Source organism: Octodon degus, unplaced genomic scaffold (assembly GCF_000260255.1).
Source record: "Octodon degus isolate 3935 unplaced genomic scaffold, OctDeg1.0 scaffold00224, whole genome shotgun sequence".
Taxonomy (NCBI): domain Eukaryota; kingdom Metazoa; phylum Chordata; class Mammalia; order Rodentia; family Octodontidae; genus Octodon; species Octodon degus.
Genome location: NW_004524800.1, coordinates 3,644,050 through 3,652,101, shown reverse-complemented (window position 1 = coordinate 3,652,101; position 8,052 = coordinate 3,644,050). Strand labels below are relative to the sequence as shown.

The following is an 8,052-nucleotide window of genomic DNA, read 5'->3' as shown; positions in this document are numbered from 1 at the left end:
TGCTCCCGTGTTTGGTGCATACATATTTATGAGTGTTACCTCTTCCTCTTGAATTTTTCCCTTAACCAGTATATAGTGACCTTCTTTATTTCGCTTCATCATTGTTGGTTTGAAGTTGAGACTGCCTGAGAATAGGATTGCTAGCTCTGTTTTTTTCTGAGGTGCTGGGGCATGTAGTATTGTTTCCAACCTTTGACTTTCAGCCTATGAATGTTTTTATGAGTTCAATGTGTTTCTTGTATACAGCATATTGTTGGATTTTGTTTCCTAATCCACTGTGACAGTCTATTTCTCTTCATTGGTGAATTGAGTCCATTTACATTGATGGTGAGAATTGAGATGTATTAACTCATGATTGACATGTTATTTACCTGTTGTCATTTACTCCTTTTTCTCCTGTGTTTAATTGCTTGCCCTATTTGGTTGGTTGCTTCAGATCTCATTCATGGAGTTCTGATCATTTTGGTCCCTTTCTAGAACATCTTTCAGTAGCCTGTGTAGGATTGGCTTTGTCATCATGAAATTCTTTAGCTGTTCTTTTTCATGAAAGTTTTTCACTTCTCCATCAAACTTCAAAGAGAGTTTTGCAGGGTATAGTAGTCTGGGATAGAATTTGTTTTTTTTTTAGAGCACTTAAAGTACTCTGCTCCGTGCTCTTCTTACCTTCATGGTTTGTGAAGAGAAGTCGGCTGTAATTCTGATGGGCTTTCCTTTGAATGTGATCTGCTTCTTTTCTCTAGCGGCTTTCAGTGTATTATTCTTGTACTGAATTTCTGGGCCCTTGACTATTATATGTCTCATAGTTTTTTTAATTCGGTTGAGGTTACTTGGCATTGTTTTTGCTTCAGTCACCTGAATATCAGATTGTTTCTTCATATTTGGGACATTTTCCGCTAATACTTCTGTGCATATTTTTAATGTCATTTGTATTAACTCCTTCTTTCTCATTGATGCCTATTAGTCTCACATTTTTATCTTTGTATCATCTTGCAGGTGATGGATTATTTTTTCCTGCATCCTACTTGTTTTTAAGAGATCCTTTCTTACCTTTTCACTAGCTGCATCAGGGTCTTCAAGATCTGAAACTCTTTCCTCACTTTCACTTAAATGGTTTTGTCAGCTTGTGATTGAGATTTTAATTTCCTCGATATCTCTTTGACTCTGCTTCATGCAATCTATTTCTTTCCTGTATTGCTCATTCAAGGAATCCGTCATTTTTCTAATCTCTATTTTTTTTTGTCTATGTCTTCTTTAGAAGCAGTTATAAATTCTTTTACTGCAGTGTTTTTTTCATATTGGGCTTCCTCCCTATGTTTCTGTAGTTGATTCTTTCCTTAAGATGCTATGAGTTCTGAGAATTTTTTTTTGTATTTCAGAAACAAGTTGTCCTCTGAGTTCCTCTATAACTTTCTGCTGTTGCTTATTTACTATTGACTCTATTAATTCATACATTTGAGCTGAGCTAGTGTTCTCAGCACTTGTTCTGGGTGGGCATTGGGTTTCCTCCATATGTTTCTGCATTTGATTCATTACTGCAGATGTTATTAATTCAGGGATTTCTTTTTTATTTCCAATCTGAGTTCCTCTATACCTTTCTGCAGCTGTTTCTTTATTTCAGAAGGCATTGATTCATTGCTTTCAGCTGTGTGATTCCCAATTTGTTCTGTGTTAGTGTCCCCTGCACTTGTTATGGGTGGGCTTGGGTTCTGAGATTTCATTTTGCTCCTTCTCTTTGTCATTTTATGTAGCACTGTCTTCTGACCTTTGTTTTAGGTCTTTGTTGCAGTTATAGGCTTAGCACCTACTGAAGTCCAGGTGTAGATCTACAAAGTTTGGATTTATCCAGCTGTGTCTGTCTTTTGTCTGGCTGCTGTGCTCAGTTCCTTCCTGTTGCTGCTCTTGGGGGTGAGCCTATTATGTCCCTCTGGCAAGATGTTCTGCTCCTGGACTAGCTGGTTATTTCTGTCCCCTACACTCTCTGCAAGGATTGCAGCTGAAGGTTTTCACTCCAGGCCTGTATGCCAGGCCTGAGCTGAGTCTGGAGGGGACAAGTTGGAGTAATGGGGAGAGGCAGCTCTCTCACACACTCACCAGGCCTGGAATAGGACTGGATCTGGGAGTTCCCAGAACGCGACAGAAATTCCTACTCTGTTGTTGGGGTGTGTGTGGGTAGTACGGAGTGATTGTGGGTGTCCCAAGAGGATGAATGAGGGTGTCACCTACGCCTGTTCTGGGACCAGTAGGTCATGCCAGCACAGGGTAGCAGGAAGCTCTCCCACACACTCACTGGGCCTGGGGTAGGACTGGATCCGGGTGTTCCTGGAATGCGGCAGAAATTTCTACTGGGCAGCTGGGGTAGCCGAGGTGCTGAGGAGTGGTGGGGGGCTTCCCAAGGGGGTGAAAGAGGGTCTCACCCATGCTGCACCTGGGCTGGAACCAGTAGTTCCTGTCGGCGCAGGGTAGCCTGAGAAGAAAGGTCTGTACTAAGAACTTTCTTGTTTAGACAAGATATCATGTCTGCATCTTTCCTCTGAGTAAGTACTACAAAGACAGCAGTATAGAATGTATTAATTGTAAGTGTCCTACTAACCTGTTTTGAAACTGTTTTATTGATGTGTTCTTTAGAAGCAGTTGTTAATTCTTGTACTGCAGAGTTTTTTTTTTTTCAGAATGGGTTTCTTCCATATCTTTCTGTATTTGATTCTTTACTTCAGATGTTGAGTTCAGAGAATTCTTTTTTTATTTCAGAATGTAATTCCACTCTGAGTTCCTCTATAACTTTCTATGGTTGCTTAGTTACTTTTGACGCTATTATATTTTTTTCTTTTTAATTTTATTTAATGTTGCTCATTACCTTACCCTTTCTCATTACCCTATCTAGTTGTATGACACTCTTCCACACCTTAGTAGGACCTTCGTTTAATTTCTCTCCTTTCCTTCTCATCTCCTATAGTTTGTTTACAACTCATTCTTTTTGCTTTCTCCCATTCTCATCTCCCTATATTTTTAACAATATAACCTCTAAGCTTTATTAATCTTTATATAGTTAGAGAAGCCTCTATATAATTAATGTTGAATTTTTTTATCATTAGTGTCACTACAGATATTGTATTTAGTACATATTAGCTGTATGTCAATATCTGTGGTATCTTAGTTTTTGTAATAAGATTGTAGATGTTTTATTCTATGTTTAAGGGTGGTATATTATTGGTTCTTATGGTATGTGAGTATCTAATTTAAATTGGATGGTATCACTAACACTGATTTTCTTGATATTGCCTGGTGAAAAATGTTTTTTTTTTCAGCTTTACAGGGGCTGGAGAGATGGCTCAGTAGAATAAGTGCTTGCCTGCAAGCACAAAGACCTGAGTTCATTCCCTGGTTCCACCAAAAAAAATCGCTTTACTATGTATGCTAGCAGCCATATTACCTTTGTGATGTTAACAATAGCCAGAGAGGTAGGTGTTGAGTCAGTTGTATTGAATCTTCTTTTCTCAAATTAACAGAGCCAGTTTAATCTGGAGCAGAGGTAAAGGACTACAGCTCTTCCCAAAGTACATCACTATAAAGCACAATAACTAAAGATATTTCCATACTCATAATAAAGACTTTTCACTATGAGAACTCATGAGCCTGAAAACAAAATTAAACAAAACAAAACAAAACATAGAAACATGAGGAAACATGCTAACAAAATGCTTTCCAAAACACTCTGTCTCCATGTCCTGATCTAGCAGGCATCAAGGAGTAGAATAACAGAGATTATAAATCTAAATCATTGACAAGAATAACAGAAAAGTTTGAAAAAATATATCAAAGAGGTGCTTGATGGGATCACAGTGGCTATAACAAAGCAGACAATGGAAGTAAAAAATGAACAGTGAACTTTCCAAACATACTAATAAAAATTAACTGAATTAAAGAAACAATCCAAAGCATTAATGATCAGTTTAGCCACTAATTAGTGTTTATCAAAGTGTTTCAATAACAAATTCAGGAAATTAAAATTGTATTGAAAGTATGGGCAGCAGAAGTGACCAATGTGAGGATATAATTTCAGAATTAAAATATAGGGATGCTTTCAAAGACAAGTATTCAAAAGTACCTTAAACATAAGTGAATAAGAAAAATGGACCCAACAATTTCTAGAGAATTCAAGACTAATCTGACGATATCGGGAGCATTCAGAGTGGTATGGCCATAGACATCAAAGATTAATCTGAGACTAATTGGAATAAGTAAAAATTGACAAGACAGTACAAATGCCATAAAAATATATTTATAGAAATAATAGCAGAAGGGGCCAGGGAGATGGCTCAGTAGATTAAGTGTTTGCCTGGCAAGTGCAAGGGCCTGAGTTCAATCCCCCATTCCGCCAAAAAAAATAATAATAGCAGAAGTCAACCTTAATATGGAGAAATAAATAAATAAAACGTATAGATAAATGAGGCATGTAGAACGCCAAAGAGCCATGATGATAATAGAACCTCTACATGTCACATTATAGTTAAAATACAAAAGTCCAACACTGGGACAAAATATTAAACTATTAAACAAAAGCAGTAAGTCACTTACATATAAACCCATTAGAATTCTCAACACAAACATTAAAGACCAGGAAAGATGGGAGTGAAGTATTTCAAAGCCTAAAAGATAACAAATTCTAACACAGACTTCCATCTCCTACAAAATATTCCTTCAAGATTGATGGAAAAAATAAGGTATTTCCATGATAAAGAGGACCTCATCAAACTCATAGCCACAAAACCAGCACTAAAAAATTCTGAAGAAAGATAAAATAGAATGAAGCTTTTTCATTCACTTAATCATGTTTCATGGGTAGAGGCTGGCCAAATAGCTCAGTGGATTAAAGCAACTGCAAGTAGGCACAGGGGTTTGATCCCTGGGCCTGCCATGCTGCCCCTGCCCCTGGGGGCACACTGAGACAGCAATTGAGACTGGGCATGGTGATTCGCACCTGTAATCCCAGCTCTTGGGAGGCTGTAAACAAGTGAATCACTATGAGTCTGATCTAATAGTGAGGCCCTGAACACCCTGTAGACCCTTCTCTAAAATAAAAAAAAATCATGTTTCATGAGTTAGCATTGATCTATTTTGGAGAAAGCCCGATGTGTTGCTGAGAAAAATGTATATTCCATTGTTTTGTGGAATATAAAATGGAACACTCTATGATGTCTATTAAATCCATTCGATAAGCCTATTTGATAGCCTATTTGATAAGCCTAAAAGGCCATGTAGGATGTGGCCACGAGTTTGTTGAGGTCCACTTTATCGTGGAAATACCTTATTTTTCCATCAATTTTGAAGGAATTTTTGCAGGAGATAGAAGTCTGAGTTAGAAATTGTCATCTTTTAGGCTTATCAATATAATATAACAATACCAATAAGTCAAATAAAATAAATAGAACTGGCAGGGTGAGCAGTGAAGCAAAAGGGAACAAAGTAAGCAAATTAGCATCAGGAACTAATGCAATGTCAGGAATAAACCAATACCTTTCCATAAAAGCACTCAATATAAATGGGTTTTCAATTCCTCAATCAAAAGACATGCATCGACAGAATGGGTCAAGAAACAAAACCATGGGGGGCAGGGAGATGGCTCAGTGGAATAAGCGCTTCGCTGGCAAGCGCAAGGGCCCGAGTTCAATCCCTGGTTCTGAAAAAGAAAGAAAGAAAGAAACAAAACCACCGATATACAGTAACAAAAAGAAAAATTTCACAGATTGAAATTTTAAGGGTAGAAAACAGTTCTTCTTACAGTGGAACACAGAAAAAAGCAGGAGTAGTCATAGCTTTAAAAAGGGATAATTTGAAGCCAAAGTCAGAAGAGACAAAGAAGATCACTATATATTGGTTAAGGTAGCAATTCAACAAGAAGAGATAACAACTATAGACATCTATGCACCAAACCCTGGCAAGCCCAACTTCATAAAAGAAACACTACTGGACATAAAAAGCCAGGTAAACAACAACTTGATTATAATGGTGTATCTCCATACCTGAATATCACAGACAGATTAACTAGACAAAAATCAAGAAAGAAATATCAGAGCTGAACCAAACCTTTGATCAAATGGGCTTAATAGAGTATTCCACTCTAAAACAATGGAATATATATTTTTCTTAGCAACACATGGGACTTTCTCCAAATTAGACCAATTTAGCTCATAAAACATAATTAAGTGAATGCAAAAGCCTCAATTTTATGCCATGTATATTATCAAATCATAGTGCAATAAAACTTGAACTTGATGGCAAAATAAAACTCACAAATTGTGCAAACAGATGGAAATTAAATGAATTTAATTCACTCTTGAATAATCAGTGAGTTGCAGAAGATATTGAGGAAGAAATTAGATCATTCCTAGAACCAAGCAATAATGCAACTAAAACATATTGTAACTCATGGGTTACCATTAAAACAGTCCTAAGACAGAAGCATATTACTGTAAATGTTCAAATCATAAAAATACAATGTGGGCTGGGGATATAGCTCAACAGCATAAGTGCCTGCCTGGCACTGCAACATCCCGAGTTTGATCTCTGGTACCGCTAAAAGAGAAGAAAAAAAAAGAAAAAAGAAAAACACAATGAGCTAAATGAACTTAATGATGCAATTCAAAGTCCTAGAAAAACAAGAATAATCCAAATTCAAGACTAGTATAGGGAGATAACTTAGAAGGATCAAAGCAGAAATTAATGAAAATGAAAACAAGATACTATAACAAGAGAATTAATGAATCAAAGAGTTGGCTCTTTGAAAGAATAAAAAAAAATTGACAAAACTCAGCTAATCTTACCAAAAAAGGAAAGATAAAAATCAACACAATTGGAAAGGAAAGGAGGTAGTGAGGAAGGAGAAAAGAAATAATATAGAATCACTCTGTTATGTACCTGTACATACATCCTAAGATGAATGCAAACTTCATTTATTACAAACATGTACTAAAAGGGCTGGGGAGATAACTTGGCAGTCTAAGGGCCTGTCTGGCAGTCCAAGGACCTGGGTTGGATCCCTGGTACCATATACTGTGCCAGCCCCAGAACCCTGGATGTGCCATATTGGCCCTGAAACAGGGTGTGGTGGTGCATGCATGTAATCCCAGCACTGGGGAAGCTGAGGCAGGAATCTTTACAAGTCTGAGCTGCTTAGCGAGACCCTATACCAAATTAATTTATTAATTAATAAAAAGATTTAAAAATAGAAATTAAAAGCAAACAAACATGTACTAATAAAATACAGTTTAAAAAAGAAATGAAAATGTTTAAATCACAATACATTCTGTTGAAATACCTAAGGTCATTCATAACTACATCAAGAAACTATTCTAATAAAATGGAGAATTTAGAAGAAATGGATAAATTACTACATACATGTGAACTACCAAGGCTGAATCAAGAAGATATAATGATTCTGAATAATCTAACATTAGGCAATATAATTGAAGTAGTTAAAATACTATGAATGAAGAAAAGCCCATGTCTTGGTAAATTTATAGCCAAATTCTACAAGAACTTTATCTAACATTTAATGCAAATACTACTCAAACTGTTTAATAAAAACAAAGGATAAAAACCACTCCCAAAGTCATTTCTGGAAAATGTCATTGTTCTGATTCCAGAATCAGAAAATGATCCAACCAAAAACACACAAAACAAAAGCACAGACCAATATTTTTAATAAACATAGAAACAAAAGTCCTTAACAAGATACTGGTGAGCAGAAGGCAACAAAGTAAGATTTGTTACAGGGATGCAGGGATAGATCAACACATGTAAATTAATAAATGTGATAAACTACATAAACATAAGGAAGACAAAAGTCACATGATCATCTCAATATACAGAAAAGGCTTTTGATAAAATCCAACATCCATTCATGATAAAAATCATGGAGAAATTGAGTATAGAGGGATTTTATCTCAATCTTATCAAATTCATTTATGACAACCAATAGTTAATATCATATTTTTTTAATTTTTATTTATTAGAGAGAGAGAGAGAGAGAGAGAGAGAGAGAGAGAGAGAGAG

The 8,052-nt window shown here is 36.2% G+C and overlaps 1 protein-coding gene across 2 annotated transcripts in view; it reads right to left on the bottom strand.

The window, feature by feature from the left end:
- Positions 1–8,052, bottom strand: part of Gria3 (glutamate ionotropic receptor AMPA type subunit 3) — a 344,160-nt gene that overhangs the window by 224,995 nt on the left and 111,113 nt on the right. The gene's annotated exons all lie outside the window — the stretch shown is intronic.